We start from the raw sequence: 11,171 nt of genomic DNA on the forward strand, positions 1-11,171 counted from the left end.
TGTGATCAACACTACGGAACATCCCAAATGGCACCCTATTCCCTAGTGCACTATATTAGGGCTCTGATCAAAACTAGTGCACGGTATAGGGAATAAGGTGCACTTTGGGATGCTGACCGTGGTTCCACATCAAATGCATCAGTTACTTTTCATGTCATAATTTACCCAAATACTGTATGTATGGTTTATAAATACTGTATGTATGGTTTATAAATACAGTTGTATGGTTTATAAATACTGTATGTATGGTTTATAAATACTGTATGTATGGTTTATAAATACTGTATGTATGGTTTATAAATGTTGATGTGTTTTTGTCGTAAAAAGTTTTGTTATTATTTTCATGAACAACATTTTGTAAGCTGATGATGTTTCTGTGGTATTTTCCTAAATGTTTTATGCAATTAATTCTTAATAAAAATCTTTATTTTATTGCAGACAAGTTTGCAATTGATTGTATCGAATGGGAAACAACATACTTAGTACTCATTTCCAGTGGACGAAATAATCAGTATTTCATGTTTGCCATAATCTCTGAAACTAAAATTGTACTTAATTGTGTCAGGCGACATATTATATTTTCCCTGATTCTTGTAACTTTTTAATGACATTTGAGCCTAATAATTTAAAGTGCATCTTCTCCGTTGATCTAAGATATGAAATATGAAAGATCATTACAGGGCGGCCCTAATGTAACAATGTTTACAGTATCTTTAACCAATAGCAAGATGTTGTCCTCGTGACTCGTCCTTGTTAGACACAGGTCCTTTCTGGAGGTCGGACAGCCAATCCCGTAGCTCTACTGTGGTTATATTCATGCTCACTTTTTTTTGTTGCCTTAAAGTTGCCTATTGCATGATTTACAGTAAACCAGTGTTCACCATTCCTGTCTTTGGATGGGGCAATAGTCATCTGTGGTGATGCAATGCTGGGTGTTCTGGTAAATGGATACAGTGTTTTTAACCACCCCACTGTCCAAATTTCCAGTCATGCTTTTTAAAACATTTTTTTTTTATTTTCTTGTGCATCCCAAATGGTACCCTATTCCCTATGTAGTGCACTACTTTTGACCAGGGCCTATAGAGTTGAATTGGGCTTGAGTTGGGCTCTGGTCAAAAGTAGTGCACAGTGGTGGGAAAAGTACCCAATTGTCAAACTGTAGTAAAAACAAAGATACCTTAATAGAAAATGACTCAAGTAAAAGTGAAAGTCACCCAGTAAAATACTATTTGAGTAAAAGTCTAAACTTATTTGCTTTTAAATATACTTAAGTATAAAAAGTATATGTAATTGCTCAAATGTACTTGTCAAAAGTAAAAATAGAAATCATTTCAAATTCCTTATATTAAGCAAACCAGACGGCACCATTTTCTTGTTTATTTTTTTAATTTACGGATAGGCAGGAACACACTCCAACACTCAGACATCATTTATAAACAAAGCATTTGTGTTTAGTGAGTCAGATCAGAGGACCGAGGTAAAGACAGTTTGAAGTTGGATATTCAACAGATATTCGCACTTACAAACCTCAATAGCTTTCAAACCACTTGAGCCACAGACTCCAAATAAGTGTCATGATGTAGAAAAAATTGTGCACAACAATGCACAGATTTTATTTTCACGATTTGGACATTAATTCACTTTCCAAAGCTAATAAACATGTGGAAATGTGAGCAGCATTTTCTATTCCTAGTTGAATTAGTTAGGGAGCGTAAACAAAGTACAAACTTTTTTTACATTTGAATTTCGATAGCTCCTTGGTCATGTGACCTACTTGACTCAAACAAGGTTCAGAATGTCCACTGACTACCCTTCTATATTGCACACCCGTTGGTTTGTTCATTTTCATCTCACACGTTTTTACATGAATTTCTCAAACTTAAAAATGTCAATAGCTCCTTGGTCATGTGACCTACTGACTTCAAACAAGGTTCAGAATGTCCACGGACTAGCCTTATATATTGCACACTCTTGTTTGTGTACTGTAAAATCATGCATTGTAACGTACATTTTTCATAGTTTAAAAATGTCAATAGCTCCTTGGTCATGTCAATTACACACCTAAGAAGCGTGCAGTTGATATACACCCATATTGTGTAACCTCTAGTCATGTGTCTTCTATATTGTTGTACATTAATATTAGTTTGACAATTAGGGGGTTCAGTCCAGTGTTTACCCTTTTCTTTAGTATTTATCCATAATAATTGGTAGTTCTAAGTACTTATTAACCCTGTTTTTTGTATATTTTGCCACAGTATTTAACAGCGGTACACAATAGGAGAGAGACAGATAATGTCTCCTTTCATCGTTAATATCAACCATAAAGGAAAAGGGCAAAGTATTGACGCATTGTGTCTTCTAACTGTCCAAGAATAGGATCCAAAGTGTTAGGAAATGTTTGTTCCCATAAATACAAAGGAGGATGTGTCTCCTAGAGGTCAACCGATTATGATTTTTCAACGCCGATACCGATACCGATTATTGGAGGACCAAAAAAGCCGATACCGATTAAATCGGCTGATTTTTATATATATATTTGTAATAATGACAAGTACAACAATACTGAATGAACAATGAACACTTTAATTTTAACTTAATATAACACATAAATAAAATCTATTTAGTCTCAAATAAATAATGATGTTCAATTTGGTTTAAATAATGCAAAAACACAGTGTTGGAGAAGAATGCTTCTCAACAGTTTTTACCCCCAAGCCATAAGACTTCTGAACAGGTAACCAATGGTTACCCGGACTATTTACATTGTGTGCCTCTCAGTACCATTTGTATTTCATATACCTTTGACTATTGGGGTGGCAGGGTAGCCTAGTGGTTAGAGCTTTGGGCCAGTAACCGAATGGATGCAAGTTCGAATCCCCGAGTTGACATGGTACAGATCTTTAGTATTGCCAGGCTAATCTCGGGAGTTGATAGGCCATGCCAATTAATCGGTCTCTCCTCATACCTCTGGCACTTTAGTCAGACTGTGTAAAAACGTTATGATGGGGCCGGCAACGGAGTTCCCATTGACTTAAGCACCACGGAGACCAATCAGGAGAGAATACATACAGGTCAAGGGTGCCAATTGAAAGTCAAGGGGTAAGTAAAGTGCCTTTTGGATGACTCTCTCTTAACAGAGAACCCCTGTGGTTCAAGTGAAGAGCTACCCCTATGTCTGACAGTGACAGAGCCAGCAGCCAAGAGCTACCCTTCCCCTTTCAGTCTGCTCTGCGCATGTCTGACAGTGACAGAGCCAGCAGCCAAGAGCTACCCTCCCCTTTCAGTCTGCTCTGCGCATGTCTGACAGTGACAGAGCCAGCAGCCAAGAGCTACCCTTCCCCTTTCAGTCTGCTCTGCGCATGTCTGACAGTGACAGAGCCAGCAGCCAAGAGCTACCCTCCCCTTTCAGTTTGCTCTGCGCATGTCTGACAGTGACAGAGCCAGCAGCCAAGAGCTACCCTCCCCTTTCAGTCTGCTCTGCGCATGTCTGACAGTGACAGAGCCAGCAGCCAAGAGCTACCCTCCCCTTTCAGTCTGCTCTGCGCATGTCTGACAGTGACAGAGCCAGCAGCCAAGAGCTACCCTCCCCTTTCAGTCTGCTCTGCGCATGTCTGACAGTGACAGAGCCAGCAGCCAAGAGCTACCCTCCCCTTTCAGTCTGCTCTGCGCATGTCTGACAGTGACAGAGCCAGCAGCCAAGAGCTACCCTCCCCTTTCAGTTTGCTCTGCGCATGTCTGACAGTGACAGAGCCAGCAGCCAAGAGCTACCCTCCCCTTTCAGTCTGCTCTGCGCATGTCTGACAGTGACAGAGCCAGCAGCCAAGAGCTACCCTCCCCTTTCAGTCTGCTCTGCGCATGTCTGACAGTGACAGAGCCAGCAGCCAAGAGCTACCCTCCCCTTTCAGTCTGCTCTGCGCATGTCTGACAGTGACAGAGCCAGCAGCCAAGAGCTACCCTCCCCTTTCAGTCTGCTCTGCGCATGTCTGACAGTGACAGAGCCAGCAGCCAAGAGCTACCCTCCCCTTTCAGTCTGCTCTGCGCATGTCTGACAGTGACAGAGCCAGCAGCCAAGAGCTACCCTCCCCTTTCAGTCTGCTCTGCGCATGTCTGACAGTGACAGAGCCAGCAGCCAAGAGCTACCCTCCCCTTTCAGTCTGCTCTGCGCATGTCTGACAGTGACAGAGCCAGCAGCCAAGAGCTACCCTCCCCTTTCAGTCTGCTCTGCGCATGTCTGACAGTGACAGAGCCAGCAGCCAAGAGCTACCCTCCCCTTTCAGTTTGCTCTGCGCATGTCTGACAGTGACAGAGCCAGCAGCCAAGAGCTACCCTCCCCTTTCAGTCTGCTCTGCGCATGTCTGAAAGTGACAGAGCCAGCAGCCAAGAGCTACCCTTCCCCTCTCAGTCTGCTCTGCGCATGTCTGACAGTGACAGAGCCAGCAGCCAAGAGCTACCCTCCCCTTTCAGTCTGCTCTGCGCATGTCTGACAGTGACAGAGCCAGCAGCCAAGAGCTACCCTCCCCTTTCAGTCTGCTCTGCGCATGTCTGACAGTGACAGAGCCAGCAGCCAAGAGCTACCCTCCCCTTTCAGTCTGCTCTGCGCATGTCTGACAGTGACAGAGCCAGCAGCCAAGAGCTACCCTCCCCTTTCAGTCTGCTCTGCGCATGTCTGACAGTGACAGAGCCAGCAGCCAAGAGCTACCCTCCCCTTTCAGTTTGCTCTGCGCATGTCTGACAGTGACAGAGCCAGCAGCCAAGAGCTACCCTCCCCTTTCAGTCTGCTCTGCGCATGTCTGAAAGTGACAGAGCCAGCAGCCAAGAGCTACCCTTCCCCTCTCAGTCTGCTCTGCGCATGTCTGACAGTGACAGAGCCAGCAGCCAAGAGCTACCCTCCCCTTTCAGTCTGCTCTGCGCATGTCTGAAAGTGACAGAGCCAGCAGCCAAGAGCTACCCTTCCCCTTTCAGTCTGCTCTGCGCATGTCTGACAGTGACAGAGCCAGCAGCCAAGAGCCACCCTTCCCCTCTCAGTCTGCTCTGCGCATGTCTGAAAGTGACAGAGCCAGCAGCCAAGAGCTACCCTTCCCCTCTCAGTCTGCTCTGCGCATGTCTGAAAGTGACAGAGCCAGCAGCCAAGAGCCACCCTTCCCCTCTCAGTCTGCTCTGCGCATGTCTGACAGTGACAGAGCCAGCAGCCAAGAGCTACCCTCCCCTCTCAGTCTGCTCTGCGCATGTCTGAAAGTGACAGAGCCAGCAGCCAAGAGAGTTTTTCACAGTATGTCGTAACAAATTATTACACTTATGAATGTATGTAAAATTCTAATATGTATTAGATCCAGTACAATGCAATAACTATAGTCCACTGACTATATAAGGGTAGTCAGTGGACATTCTGAACCTTGTTCGAAGTCAGTAAGTCACATGACCAAGGAGCTATTGAAATTGAAAGTTTGAAAAATTCATGTTAAAATGTGTGAAATGAAAATGGACAAACTAAAGGGTGTGCAATGTGTAGGCCCACTGAGTGGACATTCTGAACCTTGTTTGAAGTTAGTAGATCATATGACGAAAGAGCTATTGAAATTCAAAAATTGTAATAAATCATTTTAAATGATGCGAGATGTAAATCGACAAAACAAAGTAAGGGCAATATGCCATCGGGTTAGCTAGATCCAGTTTTTAAAGTTTTAGGAATAATGGTGAAAGAGCTATTGAAATTTAAAAAAAAATAGTTTGTCACTATATTGACAGTCCCTAACTGCTGTTGGTGAACGTAAGGAAAACTACAGGCGAATATCCGTCGAATATCCAATCTGAAACTAACTTTACCTCGGTGATCAGAGGCAGTAGGGATGACCAGGGATGTTCTCTAGATATGTGCGTGAATTGGACCATTTTTCTGTCCTGCTGAGCATTTCAAACACAACGAGTACTTTGGGTATCAGGCAAAATGTATGGAATGAAAAGTTCATCATATTCTATAGCAATGTAGTGAAGTAAAAGTAAAAGTTGTCAAAAATATAAATAATACAGTACAGATAGCCCATAAAATGACTTAAGTAGTACTTTAAAGTATTTTTTACTTAAGTACTTTGCACCACTGATATGGAATAGGGTGCAATTTACAACACAAACTTGTTCATGATGTAGCTGTCTGGCTTCCACATTGTGGTTGTGGGTTGATTCAAGGCTTAGGCATAGAGGTTCCTCTATTCTGGTAGCTAATATTGAAGAACAATTACAAAACAGTTCTGAAAGATTTTAGTGTTCTGTTTTTATTAGATGTGACTGTACGTGACCTTTTGAAGACACAGGACATTCATTTAATATATCATTTTACACTTCTTGTTGTCAGGCTGAAATAGTGTAATCGATCATAAGTCAGAACCTCTGTCTATGTGATAAGAGGCTATTTCCCGCTAATGAACAAATGAAATATCTTAACATCCAATCCATTATTGCCTAACTAATGTTACTGGAAGGTACATCGACCGGTGGCAGGTAGCCTAGTGGTTAGAGCGTTGGGCCAGTAACCAAACGGTTGCTGATTCAATCTCTAGCTGACAAGGTAAAAATCGGTCGTTCTGCCCCTGAACAAGGCAGTTTAACCCACTGTTCCCCGGAAGGCCGTCATTGTAAATAATCATTTGTTTTTAACTGACTTGCCTCGTTAAATAAAGGTTACTTCTTTTTTTTTACGTAAAAAATGAGGCACCAAAATCAAATGTAATGACTCAACATAAAGCTTTCCCATAATGCTTTTTATTAAATACTGTTGCCAAAGTCATCCCCTAGGCTAGCCTCAGTTCCCTAATGTTATTTTGTCATCGTCAACTGTAACGACGTTTCCATCCACAGTTTTTATGCGACTAAAGTCATACCTTATAAAAAACAGAATCAGCACAGCTGTGATGGAAACATGAATTTTCAGTACAATTATATAAATGCCGAAAGATAATTTGTTCGTTTGACATGGTGGGATCTTTTTGTGTAGGCAAGGTAATTATGCTGGAATTGGCAGTGGAAAGGATTTTTATGCGCAATTATTGATATGATAACCATCATATCGAAGTAAACTTGGGAGTCATGTGATGACATTGTTCCACTACCACTCTGGAAACCATGCAGTTTAAATGAGGCTACATGTGAAATAAGTTATGATGAACTTGAAAGGGTGGAGGAAGGTCACAGGAGGAGCTTGGTGCTCCGTTACAATAAACGCCGAGGTTCTTATACTGGTGACGTGATGATCAATGCTTAACTGCCGTTTAGACAAATAAAAACATTCTTGCTCTTATCCATAATGTCTTCATGTAGACGAGCCGACCCACAGAGCCCTGGCTACAACTCACATACCCAGACAGGCAGACGAACATTTTATATTTTACGCAGAAGGTTTTTTTGTAACAAAATGTGATGGAAACACATTGAACATTAGAATGTTATTCGGGTCATGAAAACTTAAGAGAAAGAGTACATTTTGTGTGACCTACATCATCACACACTGGTTTGTATCTGCAACAAGTCCGTTTTGGTGGAAATGCGCATATATTCTTTATGCAGATTTTTTAATATTTGAAAGAATATCTGTTGCCAATTGTATGAAAACCTGGCTAATGTCACAAAAGGTTTCATTTGTAGGGCCTCGAGGGATGATTCAAACACATCAAGATTGTGATGATGTCAACACAAAATTGTGTTCTTTCCCTTGTGTCACATACACCTCCCTCGCCCACCCCTTCCCCTGAGGAGAGGTTGAGTCAGGTCAGGGCCTGTATTCACAAAGTTCAGAGTAGCTGATTTGGGATCAGTTTTGCCTTTTAAATCATTACTATTATAATGTGTTTACCAGTATTCACAAAGAGTCTTAAAGTTGTGTACTGATCTAGGATCAATTGTGTCCTTTAGATCATAATGAATAAGATGATATGAACAGGGGGGACCTGATCCTAGATCAGCACTCCTACTCTGTAATCTGCTTCACTCTTTTTCACTTTCTCTTTGATGATTGAGTTGCTGAGAAATGCTGCTATGCTACCTGAGTCTGTGGCTTTCAACAAGAGCTGTCTGTCTGTCTGTCTGTCTGACGGGAGTCTCCACTCCTTCTATCTCCTCAGGTCTGTGTCACAGCTTCTTTAGTGCAGCGACACTACTGTGTCAATAAACAGCATGAGGGGTGGGGAAGAGCGAGAGAGAGAGAGAGAGGTTTGAATCCGATTGTATCTATGCAAAGCACAATACCTGTTAACACTCTCCTCTCTGGTTCTTTTTTGTTGTAAAATGATACTTTTCCTTCTCAAACAGGCCTTGGCCCTCAAAAAGCATTTTCGCTAGTGTTTTTGCATGTGTTTCAACAGCTAGCCTAGGGTTCAGAACTCTAAGTAGCCTACATAGAACATATGTTTCAACAGCTAGCCTAGGGTTCAGAACTGTAAGTAGCCTACATAGAACATATGTTTCAACAGCTAGCCTAGGGTTCAGAACTCTAAGTAGCCTACATAGAACATATGTTTCAACAGCTAGCCTAGGGTTCAGAACTGTAAGTAGCCTACATAGAACACATGGTCGTTACAGATGCAGCCCAAACACCAGTGGATTATTCCCTGTCCAGACATTTCTGGAATAGTAAAGTTATGGTGTGGCGTTTTCTTTTCATGGCAATTTCCAACCCTCCACTAGGGGGCAACAAGAGTGTCTGTTACCTGTTGAAGATGGGCTTAAACTGCTAGCTACGGCTCCGAGCATCGCAGGTTCAATCTAGCAAACCTTAATCCTGACTTTAAACACTCGGAATGAATGCCTAACCTTAAGTTTAACCCTATCCCAAACCCTGACCTTAACCACTCGGTATTAATGCCTAACCTAAAGTTTAACCCTATCCCAAACCCTGACCTTAACCACTCGGTATTAATGCCTAACCTTAAGTTTAACCCTATCCCAAACCCTGACCTTAACCACTCGGTATTAATGCCTAACCTAAAGTTTAACCCTATCCCAAACCCTGACCTTAACCACTCGGTATTAATGCCTAACCTTAAGTTTAACCCTATCCCAAACCCTGACCTTAACCACTCGGTATTAATGCCTAACCTAAAGTTTAACCCTATCCCAAACCCTGACCTTAACCACTCGGTATTAATGCCTAACCTAAAGTTTAACCCTATCCCAAACCCTGACCTTAACCACTCGGTATTAATGCCTAACCTAAAGTTTAACCCTATCCCAAACCCTGACCTTAACCACTCGGTATTAATGCCTAACCTTAAGTTTAACCCTATCCCAAACCCTGACCTTAACCACTCGGTATTAATGCCTAACCTAAAGTTTAACCCTATCCCAAACCCTGACCTTAACCACTCGGTATTAATGCCTAACCTAAAGTTTAACCCTATCCCAAACCCTGACCTTAACCACTCGGTATTAATGCCTAACCTAAAGTTTAACCCTATCCCAAACCCTGACCTTAACCACTCGGTATTAATGCCTAACCTTAAGTTTAACCCTATCCCAAACCCTGACCTTAACCACTGGGTATTAATGCCTAAAGTACGTCTCGATTTCCCTTTTTTGCGCAGTTTGACTGACAGCTAACAGATGCAAAATACTCTGTAATTAAAAAGGAAACACATTCCATAATTAAAAGGGCAACACACTTCATCATCTCTGTTGCCTGAAGTTATGGCAAAAGTCTCCATTTGAAGTCTCTTTTGGAGGTTGTGTTGCAGACATGACAGCAAATCCCTCCCCTCACCCCGATCCTAACGTGAATTACAGTTTCTGCTAAATGACATACACCACACCTGAGATTCTTTTCACATAAGGGATGGCTTTAAAGGCATGGATAAGGTACTTTCTGCTGGTCCGTATCAGAAACACAGGGACGTCATTACCTGTGAATACAGGACGTGTTTTCTGGATGTGTGTGTTGTTCTTTCTTATCAACACCTGAGATGAAATGCTGTAGAAAAACGTAGCATCCTGCATGTCTCTCTGTAACACACCACTACGCACTGTGGTGACAGGGCAGGCTAAAGCTAGCTAACCTCACAGAGAAGATACTGAACTAGCATCCTGCATGTCTCTCTGTAACACACCACTACGCACTGTGGTGACAGGGCAGGCTAAAGCTAGCTAACCTCACAGAGAAGATACTGAACTAGCATCCTGCTCCAGGGCTTTTGCTTTTGGTTCATGTGTACACCACAACTCACGGTAATGTAACCCTGCCTCTGAGACTTGACGACTCATGGCAGCTTCAAGCGCTACGATCAGGCTTTAGCTCGGTGGGATAACATCTGGGTTTGAAACCAGGTTGGTTACAACTGTACACTACAGTGTGAACATCAGGCAGGCAACTTAACATGAATTCAGTTTGGATGTTTAGTCTTCCCTCTTAATTACATTCAAATAACAACGCAATGACATGGATAGGTGAGCCATTATGTAATCAGTAATCAAAAGTACTGTAATGAGGTGGATAGGTGAGACATACTGTATATGGCTGACACAGTACAACAGACTCCATTCACATTACACTATGATGTCATCAGCAGCAGCAGGAAGTTCTACTACAACATGAAAGAATCCCGCAGCCTTCTAGTCCGTTCCTTCTGTGATCTCCTCACAGAGAAGGTCAGGGTTTACACAGGGAAACATTGTGAACGTGAGGCGTGAATTGTAGCGTCACAGTTCTGATGCAAATGTTTCACCGTTTGTTATGTAACTATGTCATTAGGCCAGCCCACTCATACGTGTATAGGTGTGTGTGTAGGTGTGTTGTTTGTGTGTGTGTGTGTGTGTGTGTGTGTCTTCCCCATTTCCTGGAACACAGCCAGAGGGGATGTGATATACCTGACTGACCTGCTCTTATTTCCAGTAACACTCCTCCTTCTCTGCTTTCTCTCCTCCTTCTTCCTGTCTTCCTTTCCCCCCCCCCCCCCCCCCCCCCCCCCAACAGCTCCCAATCACGTCAGATCAGGAAGATAACTCTAGCATCTCTCCTCACTGAACATTATAACAGAAGCAGGGCAAAGACTTGTATGATTCAAGCTATAGTATCTCTCCAACACAATAGTCTAGAGGTACTTATGACTTGAAAACAAGCCAAAATATTCCAATATCAACAATAATATAGATCAACATTTATTTTCAATGAGCACTGCCTGGAAAATATGACT

The sequence above is a fragment of the Salvelinus namaycush genome, unplaced genomic scaffold, assembly GCF_016432855.1.
Source record: "Salvelinus namaycush isolate Seneca unplaced genomic scaffold, SaNama_1.0 Scaffold761, whole genome shotgun sequence".
Lineage (NCBI taxonomy): Eukaryota > Metazoa > Chordata > Actinopteri > Salmoniformes > Salmonidae > Salvelinus > Salvelinus namaycush.